Genomic DNA, 13,619 nt, shown 5'->3' with positions numbered 1-13,619 from the left:
TTCTATTTTAATCTTCTTAACCCAGTCCACCACTCAGCACTGTGGAATATTTGTTTAGAGGAGCACTAGCATCTTGCAGTTGTTTTAACTCCCTTAGTGGAATCTCCTATGGATAAATGTGTTTGCTGGTGCATTTCTTCCCACTATCAAGTTAAACTCTTGGGAGGTTCTGAAGTTAGCTAAAGAAATCACTAGTGACTGTGGGATTTTGATACTTAGATTTATGTTGCTGCTGAGTGGGTAACTCAAGGGACTTTAAATTTAAAGAAGGTGCAGAACAGAGGCGAGTGTTACACTTAATCTTGTCTATTAAACATCATAAAGTCATCAGAGCGCAGTCATTGCCTTTCCCTTGGGCTTTCCTCAGTATAACTTATTGTTTTGTTTAAAAATAAATAAATCAGAGCACTTACAAATCTTTTGTAAAACTAGACATTTCAACCGAGATCAACATTTTGTTGTTCAAAACAGGATAACAGCTGTGACTTTGTAAGCTACTGTTAGTGGTTTTTAGAGGCTAATTTGTCAGCTAGCTGGCAGGCTTAGCTCATTTGCCAAAAGAAGTTGATGTCATCTCCCATCTCTTTCTTTGTCAAAGCTCAGTGTCTCTTTTCCTTTAACCAGTGGTTCTCAAATAGAACGTTGCAGAATGGGGCTGTTTGCCAGTGGCATTAGTTTTCTGTTTATGTAACTTCAATTTAGATCATTCCATGACTTAACACAAAATTAAGTTGTCATGTGAGTGTTGATCATCCTTTTTCTGTATCCCGTATTTGTGATATGTAGCTCCTTTTTGTGTGCCTTGAATATACAGTACGAAGAGAAGAAATCATTTCCAAGTATAGCTAATTTATTCAACCACTATTCAGTGCAGTTTATTATTTCTTGCCTGTGTTCAGCACAGAGGAAGGAATTATTTCATGGCTATCGATTATAAATAAGATTTCTTGGAAGAATGAGTGCCTACAACGCAGTGACTGTCAATTGCTGCTAATGTGTGTTGCTTCAACGTAAATAATTTACTATTTCTGATGAACTGCTTGTCTAAATGAACTGCAAAACTGCTTATTTTCAAGCAATTATCTGTCTTATTGCTGCAGAGCGATTGCAGCACTGGCTTAGGATTTGAGGGAACCTGATTGGCTTTAATCTCTTGAGTCAATTCCGTAGTAGATTTTTAGTAACTTCTGTTTTACAGAATGTTGTGGGATGTAAAGAAGAGATCCTCTTACAATATATTAGCCAAATAAATGGGAAATTAGAAGTAGGGACATATTTTCACACCAGAGCAAACTTCTGAGATCTACCAAGGAACTGGTAAAAATTGAGAACTGAGAATGCTTGCTACTGGCCAACTTAGAGTACTGAAATCATATTCTGATTGCGTACAGCCATGTATGGCTTTTGCACAAGTGAGAGGATGGTAAATTAGGTTGAAATTAATCGCTGGTAAAAGTGAAGTCCAACACAGGAGTTCCGTTCTGCTGCTTTTTGCAGAAAAGGATATGAGAGTCGCAATGGATAGCTCTTAAAATGTGTCGACTTGAGGTTTAGGAGTTCTCAAGAAGTGACTCAGTTTTAAAGAGATTGAGAGGATATGTGCAAAGCTGCGTTCTGAGTTCTGCAGCGATGCTTACCCTGTTTTAAAAACACTGCTCTAGAATTGTTCAAAGTAAAATAAAATAAAAAGGAATGACTTCCATACAAGGCAATACTAAATGGATGGGATTTTAGGGGTTGGCAAGAAACAGCTGGGAGGAGAAGGTGATAAAAATATGAGTCTATAAAGCGAGAGTCTGAAAATATGAGCAGTATGGTGAATGTGAATGGGAACCATTATCACACCTTTTCACAAAAAAACTGGAGGCACCTGATAGAAGAACAGCCATAGAAGATGGCAAGCTTACAGTGAACGCAAGGAAAGAGTTTTTTAGCAGCATGTAATCAAATTATTGAATTCCTAAATTCGTTGTTACAACGTATTGTAGGATCCAGACATTGCAGTGGCTTAAAAAAACCATAGACGATCAGGGAGGTGTATGTTATCTATAACTATAAAAAGCTGTTATCTGGTTGTAGCCTTAGGCTAAATGTTAGGTCTATTGAAGAGAACCCAAAATAGGGGCTTTCCTTAAGAATTCTGTACTGGTCTTTTTAGAGAGTACTTGATGTCAACCGACCCGTTGTTAAACATTTGCATACAGACCAGCTGATGAACGTATCCCAATTAACAGTGCAACATACTGTGCAGTAGCGCATTACTGCAGGAAAGGAGGTCACAGGATCTTGAAGGATTTGCAGACCAGACAGTGTCTGGTGAAAAATCGAGATGGGACAAATTTAAAAGCTCCAAAAGGTAAAATTTAAAATGCTTCTATATGTATATGAAGGTAAGAAGGCTGTAATTCTCTGCAGTTATTTTCAAAGGCTTATAATCACCGCAATATTGATTTGAGCTGTCAACTGTTGGTCATCCAAACATTAATATTTCTCTGGGATATGTCTTTAAAATTAAGTTATTTACCAGTTTTGTGCTTTCTATCACTCTGGAAATCAGTGTCTTTGTTGATCTGTGCCTTGTCCTTGTGGGACTTTTCTAAAGGACATGGCTGTGTTGAAAGCTATATGGCTACTCATGAATTAAGGCTATTAAGTATTAAAATGACCAGCTTTGGGGAGAGATTCACTGTGCATTTACTGTTAGCTTACTTTTAGGAAAGTAAGATTTGATGCAGCCCTTCTGGCATAGGTGTGGTTCGATTCCATCCTTTGATAATATGGAAACTAAACCTTAAGGTGTGCTTGCTAATTAAAAAGCCCAAAAGCTCCAGCAGCACTTTAAAATATAAGATTGTAGGTGATAATTTATAACAAAAAAAGATATATATATAATATTTATTAACACTGAATCTATAATGTCTGTATCTGCTATTAAGCACTTATTTGATATTTTATGCTTTATTCCGGTTTCGAATCCAGCATTTATCATCTTAAATTTCAGCCACGCTTTTATATCTGCCTGAGGGTGAACTTTATACATCTCTCTATAGATTAGAAACACAGAATGTTATCGCACCGCCATCTGGACTGATTTACCCCGAGATCGTCACAGATTTATGATGATTGTATTCAAGCACTTGGTGTTTTCTTTTTCAAACATTTCAACACAGTAGCCTGGTAAATCGGGACTTCCTTTAGAAAGATTGATTGGTGCAAATGTATCTAATCACATCCGAACTGCAGTCAGAACTCCATTCGAAAGCATTGATGCTGGCTTTTTTTCCCCCTTGACTTACAGAAGGACCACACATGTTGTGGTTCTTTAATGGCTACATAAAGCTCCGTCCTGTTTTCCCTGAATGCTGATCATTTCCAGAGGTAGGAGGTAACGTTTTGTAACTTCGCCTTCCCCTTTTTCCTCTATTAAAGACTTCCGGGACATAGCAACTTTTTGGCCTGACTGCTGATTTATGCCTTGCCAATGATCACAGAAAGCCTCTATCTGTATGGTAGAAGGTAACTGACCTGCTTTAACCATTTCTTACATTTAAAATGGGGTATTTCCAGTAAGGCGTGCTTAACTGCTTTGTTGTGGACTCACCTTCCTCCTGCTATTCCCCAACTCAAAACTTAATGTTTTTAAGGTGATCTGATGATTCAAGTTCAGGTCAGCAGTTTTCAGATGGCTTTTACACATTGAGAAATGACTTCCCTTCCAGTACTTGAAGGGAGTGCATAAACAGGACAGAACAGCTGCTTGTGAGGGTGGGCAGTGACAGGACAAGGGGGAATGGTTTGAAACTGAGACAGGGGAGGTTCAGGTTGGATCTGAGGAGGAAGTTTTTCCCCCAGAGGGTGGTGACGCACTGGCACAGGTTGCCCAAGGAGGCTGTGGATGCCCCATCCCTGCAGGCATTCAAGGCCAGGCTGGATGTGGCTCTGGGCAGCCTGGGCTGCTGGTTGGTGACCCTGCACACAGCAGGGGGTTGGAGCTGGATGAGCACTGTGGGCCTTTGCAACACAGGACATTCTGTGATTCACTGGGCTGGACTCTAAGACAAAATGTTTATGGCAACCTTTTGGGGACAGTCTAAGCAGTGTTGAGGCTTATTGGAAGGTGTTCATTCAGTGAAAGAGTGCCAAGAACACAACCTGATCAGGTCCAGCTTTGTAGTAGGGAAATAAATTTCTTTCAATGCGTATGGACCCAACAAGCTTCTGTTGTTAGTGATGATGAGTAGGCTGTTTAAAAAAAAAACAACAACCAACAAAAGTAATTGAGGCATTCTTTATTTTGGCCTTTAACTTGAGGTATTACGATGATAGACACGTTTTAGAGTAAGATGAAAGAAACTTTGCAGGAGATGCACAGGTTAATCAGGTTTGCAAAGAAGATTTCACTTACGTTTTAATGCTTAGATAAAAGTTGTAAACCTCTGATCATGAGGTATTTATTTTAAAACATGTTTGAATGCTGCTGCTCGAAGTTACTAGACCTGTTTGAATACTAACAGATAACTGTTGGCCATGTAAGTATTCAGCTGGAAGACTACTGAACAAATTCTTCAATGAATTTAATGTCTAGATACTTGAATGTGGCCTGAATTGTTTTCTGTCCTGTCCAGACATTCCAACTCTTCTACTTTGATTCAGCAAAGGAATTGGACATATGAGGTTCTTTCCTGTACCCAAAATCTTATATTTCCAATACTCCCGTGCCCTTTGCCCATTGGCCCATTGCAGTATAATATGAAAAAAATTATGAGGCATGCAGCTGGTAGATGGCTTGGCATTGCAAACACATAAACCTTGTTTCTTCACTCTAGAACTAATGCTGGAAAAGGATACTCATAGTCTGATGGTTTCATCTTCCCTGTTTACACAGCAATTCGCTTACTATTGATGGATGTTAGGCAGGTAGGACTGGTTAGTGGACACTTTATTCTCCCATTTAGTTTGTTCTGAAGCTGCCCTTTGCAAGTCTTTTGCTCTTCCTAGCTTGTCCTTGACATTTTCAATGGCAAATGAGTAAATTGAGTTACATGAGTATATTCTGTGCAAAGACAGTTTATTCAAGTGGTGGATCTTCCAAGAGATTGGGGCCAATTTCTGTAGAAGGAAATAAATTTGTCTGCTCTTCAAAGCTCTGCTGGAAACATAAAGGGTTCTTTTCACGAAGGCATGCAAATGATGTGCAATGATACTGTCTCATGGTTTTGAGGTCATCTTTGGAGTATTTTGCCGTGACTCTCCTGTTGACCTGGCATTTAAGTCTCATGTTGATTTAGTGGAATTTAAGGTCTTCTTTGGCGTTCATCGCATTTGAAATAGATCCTGCAATCATTTTTAAAATATAACATCATTTCTTATGGCAATAATTCCTTGCCTTTGGTATGGTGATCTTCTGAAGGTATTATTACAACACTGAAGAAACTGGGACTGAATTCAGCACTTCAGTCTTACTGGAATTAGTGATTTTGGTGTCATATGTTGAATTCTTTGATATTTGGGAAGAATTTTAGTATCAGTGACAACAGATATTTCAATTAGGACATATTCCTCTTGAGATAAGCAGTGTTAGCTCAGCCTTACCTCTTAGCTAAAATAAATAGCTTACCTTTCCTCCTAAGCCTCTCCCCTCTTTTGCCTGATGACAATCTATTCCCTGTTGCCCAAGCTTGTGATTTAGATGTCATCTTCAATTTCTCTGCTACTGCTGTTTTCTTCATGGTAATTACGACGTCTTGCTGTTAAACAATTTGCAAGATAACAGTATATTCTTCAAACTGCTAAATCTAATTTAGATGCCACATGATTTATTTTCATTAACTCTGAAGGAAGTAGGTTTTGGCTTTTCTTTGAAATGTGAACTTTCTGAAAATGTCTACGCACTTTCTTGCTACCCTATGATTAGGTAAGCTGTGCCTGATATAGCCTACTGTCCATTCCAAGAGGAGAGAGAATTGGATGTAAAATAAAATGCATAAACTAAATCTGAATTTTTATAGGTGGATAACACTTAAGATCATAGAGTCATAGTTCTTTCCTATGAGAGTGGTGAGGAGCTTGAACAGCTGCCCAGAGAGGCTGTGGATGCCCCGTCCATCCCTGGAGGTGTTCAAGGCCAGGTTGGATGGGGCCCTGGGCAGCCTGGGCTGGTATCAATGTGGAGGTTGGTGGCCCTGCCTGTGATGGGGTGTTGGAGCTTCGTGATCCTTGAGGTCCCTTCCAACTCAAGGCATTCTGTGTTTCTCAGAGCAAGCTCTAGTCTCTGTTGCTTAAAAGGACAGAATTTTTTTGTTCTTTAATTTTTTCCCCTCTGAAGTGGAGGTTCATGTGGACTGAATTCCCTTTTACGAAATGGGCATGCTTCCCAGGGAAAACATGATACTTCTTCACTAATCAGGATGGAGCCTTATCCTGCAATGGGACCTACATTTTGGTCTTTTCGCCACATCATTGCTGTTCTCTACATGGACAAAAATAGATATAGAGTAAACCAACCCAAAAAGTCAATTATAGGGTTTTATAGTGATGTACTGTGAAAAATTTGGTCGTGTTTTTCATTATACAGAATGTTCTTTCCGAAGACATAAACAGAAAAAAAGCACATATGTTTGATTTTAAAAATAACTTTGCTTAGCTGTTTAAAAATGCTGGAGGCATTTTGGATGGTTGTAAATGATCAGCATCGTAATTATATGATAAAAATTCTGTGTAAAGATGTATCTGGTTTATAATTATTTAACTTTTGGGATTTGGGGGTTCGAGAGGTATACTTTGAATTTTTTTCTCATACGTATCTGAAAAGTCTGGGCCATTCATCTTCCTCTCCTCTCTAATCAGGAAGTAACTGTTAAATCTGTGATGTCAGTTCAGGGGGAATGATTTAATTTTAAAAGTATTTACATGTGAAAGGAATATTGGAATGAATGAAAACAGTTTGGTCCACTTCCATTGGCATTTAAACCAGCGATTATGCTAGGATAGCGTAACGTAGGAGAGATCTTGAGTTAGTAATTAATGTCATAGTATGAAAGCAATATAAATTAATAGAAATATTAAATGTTTTTCAGTTGTGGGCACCTTGTGGACACTGAATAGATAAATCTGTATTTGGGCAGAAATGTGGTAATGCTGCCATAGGTGTGGAGATGAGGCACTTTGTTGTTCTCCTTCCCCTTTAAACACGCTATGTGTTTTTGCTAATTGTTCCGAGTATTTTTAGGTTTACAAATACAGCCACAAATATATGAAAAATGAAAAAAAGAATTTAAAGATCCTATCAGTTATATAAATGAGAATAGCTACTTTTTGCAGAATAAATACTGCTATATTTTAGTTTGCACCATTTCATTTAAATTGCTAGATTTAATACTTGCTAGATGTCGCTTTGGGCCTGATCCAGTTGCTATTAAATGTGGTGGGAACCTTCAAATCCTTCATTTATTCAGTTGTCACTGCCCTGGTTCCTGACTGAATTTGCTTCTTGATGAACTTGACACTGATGCTAAGCATACAATTTACTGAGGCTTGTATCGAAACACTTCTTTTGCTTAACTCTTGTGTTTTAAAGAAAAACAAATCCATAAAAATGACTGTTCCTTCAGATAAGCTTATATATACAGCTAGATTATCAAATGTGTAAGAATAAATACACCCTGCTGAGTAAAGGACCAATTTTAGCAGGCAGTCTATTTCCAGATTGAAAATGCTTTGTCTTTCCAGTACCCTGACTGCTGCCAAGGGGCACCATTACATGGCAGCACCTCTCTCAGCTTGTGTACTGTTCTCCTGCTTCTCTCCATTGTCACTCTGCATCATCCTTTTTATTTCTCCAAGAAAGCAGACCTTGCCACCACTGTTTAATTTAGTTGCCGTATTTATGAGGTGCTTCCCCTCCGTCTCCTTTACATGTCCTGGGTAACCCAATATGTATTTCCTCTTGCTTATTTTCCCTCTACAACTTGATTTCCCCAAGCGGTACCATGTTTCACTTCCTTGAGCGTCAGGATTGCACCAGTTCTAAATGTCTTATGACTAGTGCATGGATCTTTCAGGATTCCTAATGCTCTAACAATATCATTAGACATCTCTTCAATTTATGCATTTTAGCACCAAGCAGGTATGGATGTTTGAAAATCAGATCCTGTCACTGGGCACACCATTTTAAGACCAGCATCAAAAATGAGGCATAGAGGGTGGGAAGTTATTTTTCCTCTGGTGTTCTCATTAAATATTTTTGACATTTAGTTGTGCCGGGCATTCCTATTAAACTGACTGTTAGTTCTAAATCTTAAGTTCATCTCAGCATCATCTTCTAGCATATTGTCCATTTCTGCAGTTATGGCATGATTTTTTCCCTGAAATATTTAGTGTTGCTTTGTGATTTGTATTTTGTTTGAAGGGACTCCTATTTTCTTCATAATCCAGATAATGTTAAATGTTTGCTCTTTTATAGTAGATCTGGGCAGGATGGAAGCTGACTGGGGCAGGCAATTGATCAGCTGTGCAGGTGCCTGGTTGTGGGCAAGGGTCAGCCCACCACAGCTCCTTGGGTTTTCTATTCTACCAACTTAAAACCTTTGTCCAGGGGAGATGGGAGGCAAATGGATGAGGTCAGGCTCTTCTCAATGGTGTGCAGAGATAAGACAAGGAATAATGGCCTAACTCCTAACTGGAACATAGAAAGTTGTGTACTAATATGTGGAAGAACATATTAGTTGGAAAGAGAACTGATTGCTTGTTGGGTAGAATCAATTTCATATAGTACATGAATTATCTCTTTGTTTTTCACAAAGATAAACTCTAAAAAATATATTGATGTCCATTTCAGAATGGAGTTGATGTTCACTTCCTTGAGGATCCAGGGCAGGTGATGGATGCTATCAGACAAAAGTTTCATCCACTGATGCTATACTGAGATCAGTCTTTTGATTAGTTTTGTATGAGATCTTCACTTATTCAAGGAAGATAATAGGAAAATAAATATGCACTTACTTGACTTTTCCCTTGCTAACAAATAACTAACAATTATAGTTGCCTTCCTCAAAACATGACTGGTGGTTAGGGGCTAGAAATGCTGCAGTAAGAAATGCTACAAACAGAAGGGCTTTTTATTTCGGTGTATGCATTCTGTTGTTTGCCTCATGCAGAAGGCATGCTTTTTTACGTTCTTGAAGAAACTGTTCAAGTTACTTGCCAGAAAATTGATGTTATTAATTCTATACAGATCCTACATCCCTTGGAGAACATTATTGTTGACACTTTGAAGGAGGTAACTCGGCCTTCTCACCCAGTTCATTCATTGTACCCCAAGCTGGATTTACTTCATGCAGTTTGAAAACTCTTTGGCTACTGCACTGCGCATTACATTGTTCCAAACCAGAAGTCATTCTTTCTGTTTTCAGCATTATGCTGTTCTTACATATCCTACTGTTTCTATTTCTGATATTTTTCCTGATAGATCTGTCTTAATCTTCAGTAGTTCAAGCTGGCAAATTTTGGTGGCTTCAGCCACTAATTCCTAAATATTGTTTCTTGAGGAGAGTAGGAGAAAAATGAAATTGATTCCCTAATGTTTGATAATCCTGCTGATCCCTCACTAGAACAAGATCATTTGTCTGCTTCCTTATTTTAATGTGATACTATTACTGGTTTTATTTAGAATTGCTGTTTGGTGCATCGCACCAACTGCTTGCATCTCTTACCTTGTGGGTTTTGCCTGCTTGTTGCTGTTGTAGCACTTTGAGGGTTAGCTCATTTTTGAGGCAAGGGCTCCCTGTTGCTGTGGTCATCCTTTACAAGCCAAAAATTAAATAGTAAGAGATTGGAAGAGAATTAAAATGATTTATGGATAAAATTTTCCTAGAGAGATTTACACCTGTTCTTTAGTCTGTTTGCCTGTGACTGACTGTGCTTGCTAAGAAACTGATCAGTAAGTACTACCCAATGCATATCAGTGATGGCATCTTCTAGTCATAGAATCACAGAACAGTTTGGGTTGGTGGGGACCTTTAAGATCATCCAGTCCCAACCCCCTGCTGTAGGCAGGGACACCTCCCATAGCCCAGGTTGCTCACAGCTCCATCCAGCCTGGCCTGGAGTGCTTCCAGGGAGGGGCATCCACAGCCTCATTGGGCAACCTGTGCCAGTGTCTCACCACCCTCACAGTAAAGAATTTCCAATATCCAGTCTAAATCTACCCTCATACAGTTTAAAACCATTTCCCCTCATCCTTTTGTTGCCCATCCTTATAAAAAGTTCCTCCTGTAGGCCTCCTTCAGGTCCAGTAATGCTGCAGTAAGGCCTCTCTGGAGCCTTCTCTTCTTCAGGCTGAAGAGCCCCATCTCACTCTCAGCCTGTTATTATATGGGAGATGCTCCAGCCCTCTGATCGTCTTCGAGGCCCTGATATTAGTCCTCTTCAACAGCTTGAAACATCTAGCAGTCGTATCATCTAATGCTTTGAACATTTATATGCAATTTTTCTTTCATATTTCACACGTATTAGTTCTCTTTATGTTTATAGCTTCTCTTTGAGCATAGAAACCCTTCCAGCTCCAGCTTTGAGGTATATACTTGGTACTGTTATCCTGTGCTCTTGCTGCACCACAGAAAATGTACCAGAGCAGTGCCTGAGTCATGGCTTTGATGTTTTCCAAGGGTTGGCCAATCTTTATTTCCCATGTGGGGCTGCAACAAAATCTCTACACCATCTTTTGTCTTCTGAAATAGAAGCAAGCTTTGCTGGAGGTGTTCTTTTTTGAAATATTTTTTGAAATGTTCTGATCTTTTGAAGACCTTTAACTTACAGCGAAGCAGATGTAAGGGTATGATTGCTTAATAATACTCAATTTGTATTTGTTCTGCAGTCTTTTGCGAGGGTATGCAGTACGGGTGACAGAACACTGGATCAGGTTGCCCACTGAGGTGGTGAAGTCTCCTCCAATGGAGGTAATCAAAGCCTGTCTGGATGCCCTCCTGTACGACCTGCTGTAGGGAGCTGCTCTAGCAGGGGTTTGAACTCTCTTGATCCCTTGGGCTCCTTCTCAAACTCTGCAGTTCTGTGATTCTCTGTGTTGATTAAGAGCCCTTGGCTGGTAGTTGACCACTAACAGCAGCGTGCCCATAATAACGGAAAATAACTTGCTTGGAGGGGGGTTGGTGGAAGGGAAGGAGGAAGACCAGGAAAGTCTGAATTTTTAGAGGTTTCTCAAGAATGAAGTAGAGCGTTGGATTGACTTTCCTTAATTTAACACTACAAGGACTGTAGTTGTATCCTTGGACCAATAGGAAAAGGAAGATCAGTAACTTTAGATGAGGAGCATATATTGACCAATGTACTGGCTTTTGCATGCACAGTCTGATGAGGAAGAAAAAGAAGCCAACATAATTTATAGAAAGAACAGAATAAACTACTGAGGTTGATATTTGACAGTTATGTACACACCGATAACACACTCCTTAACCTTTGGAGTTTTCAGGCCTCTAGCCAAAAGAGGAGCTTTTCCCTTTAAAGCAAGTGGATGTTGTCCCAAAAAAGATACTTCTGGTTGATGTTAATATTTTTCCTTTTGGTTTTCTGAATTCGTGGGTGAAACTTGACTTCCAGAGAGTTTATGGTGGTAGTCGTCGCTAATTTAAGGAAGGCGGTATTCAATATTTATATTTATCCTGAAGAGCTTTTGATCGTAGCTCCATCCCACTCCATCTCAGAAGCCAGCATTTTTCTCCCGTCTGGATCAACAATCCCAACTTCTTAGAAGTTGGAGATCATAAATAAGTATTTAAAGATATCTTAAATCTATTTAGTTCCACAGATTGCTCTCTATTCCCCTCCTCCATGCCACACACGTGCATGCAGAGGCAGAGCTTGGTGGCCCCATAAAAACTCAATATTGACCCTAAGGCACTCTGAAAATCCACTTTGAAATCTCGGTTTTATTTTCTTCAAGTTTTTAATGGTTAAAGTTCATATTCACAAGTATTTAAAAGGTGTGGATCAGCACCTTATTTGCAGCGTTATTTAAAGTATTCGGTGTTCTCAAATCTGCTCTGAGGTTTTGATTTTTTTCGTTGGGTTAATTTTAGTGGGATTTCTTCTTTTTTAATCGAAAAGTATTTCTTTGTTCCTATGTCTAAATCTTGAAAATTCCCAGGAGAGGAATTTTCACATTCTGGAGTTTAGAACAGAGTTTTGCAAGACGCCTACTGTGTTTGGCTATTTCCATCTTAATAAGAAGGGCTTTATGTCTACAAAACCACTATTTCTACGTTTTTATGGAATTGGGTAGTGCCCAGTTCCATAAAAAGCCATTGTACCATAGCTGTAGCAGCAGCATTTCTGCAGATCAACTGTGTGAAGTCGTCTGTAATGACTGCTAAAGGAACTTAAGCATTGATTGCAGAAACTTATTGAAATATATATATACATATATATAAAAGTTAAGAATTTATTGTGGTTTTTTTTTTGTAGTAGTAGTAGTAGAAGTAGAGAGTGGGCTTCAGTAGGTTGGGTTTTGTTGGTCTACCTGAAATATGTACGTCTACCTGAAATATTTATGATGTTCACAGACACCCCTGCATCTCGCAGAGCAAGAAGATGAGAAGGACAGTTAATCTGCATTTGTGAAGGAATTTACTGAATCACTACCGAGATGTTTTGAGAAGTAGCATCATGAGTTGCCGGGTAGCATTTTGAAGCTGGTACACATATAGACTTAACCCTTTTTCTTTCTGGTTACTCTTGTCTTTGAGTAACTTGTGATGTTTACCCTCTTCTTATCCTGAATAGCTCCAGGAAATTTTGACTTTAAATGGATGACAGAAGAAGATCCTTGTGATGGTGTTTCAGTGCTGGGAGGTGTGTAACTCAGGTAACTTGGCAATCCTTTGGGCACCTGTCACATCTCAAGTCTGCTTAGTGCCAAAGCTGTGTGTTAATTCAGGGTGAGGATGTGAACAGCACAGATAGTTGGCAATATTGCTATACTGTCAGGGCTGCTGTGTGCTCATCTGCCAGCAGTGCAGAAGGTATCTGTAGCTCATATGTGGCAGCACTTTCAATCAGCACTCTCAGGACTCCTGAGGTGGTTAACAGTGCTCAGTACAAAAAGGTTATTATGACAGAAAAGTTGCTTTCAACACAAAGTTTCTTCTTGCAGCAGTTGTGTGTTTATTTTATAGTACATAGAAGAACATCAGCCTGTGAACAGCAACTACTCATATATCCAAATAGCTGCTTTAAAAATATAATAAAAATGAGTCTGTTAAGCCCAATTTGTTCTTCAGCAGGATTTTTTTGTACGTTACATGTGTAATTTTGCAAGAATGAATTTCTTGTAAAATCCCTTTTATAGAAGTTGGTTTCCTTTAGAAATGTTTTTGATCTGGTTTTATAAATGGTGTTAAGTATAAATGCAACATGTGTGGTACTGTGAAACACTCATGAAAGTTTCAGAGGGATTTTGATATTCTGAATGTTGTTAGGAATCCTCTGTGTGACTCTTTCCTATGGGTCCGTCCTGAAAAGTGGCGTTATCTTCTCGTAAAGTCAGAATGGCTGCGTGTGGAATTGTCAGCATTTAGTCTGGATTAGGAGTTAACAGATCCTAGTCT

General features: G+C 39.0%; 1 protein-coding gene across 2 annotated transcripts in view; it reads left to right on the top strand.

Moving 5' to 3' along the window:
* SUPT3H (SPT3 homolog, SAGA and STAGA complex component) overlaps positions 1 to 13,619 on the top strand; it is a 242,448-nt gene that overhangs the window by 46,257 nt on the left and 182,572 nt on the right. The gene's annotated exons all lie outside the window — the stretch shown is intronic.

The sequence above is a fragment of the Coturnix japonica genome, chromosome 3, assembly GCF_054131305.1.
Source record: "Coturnix japonica strain WE chromosome 3, WE-NBRP24, whole genome shotgun sequence".
NCBI lineage: Eukaryota > Metazoa > Chordata > Aves > Galliformes > Phasianidae > Coturnix > Coturnix japonica.
This window is presented reverse-complemented; position numbering and strand designations above follow the sequence as displayed.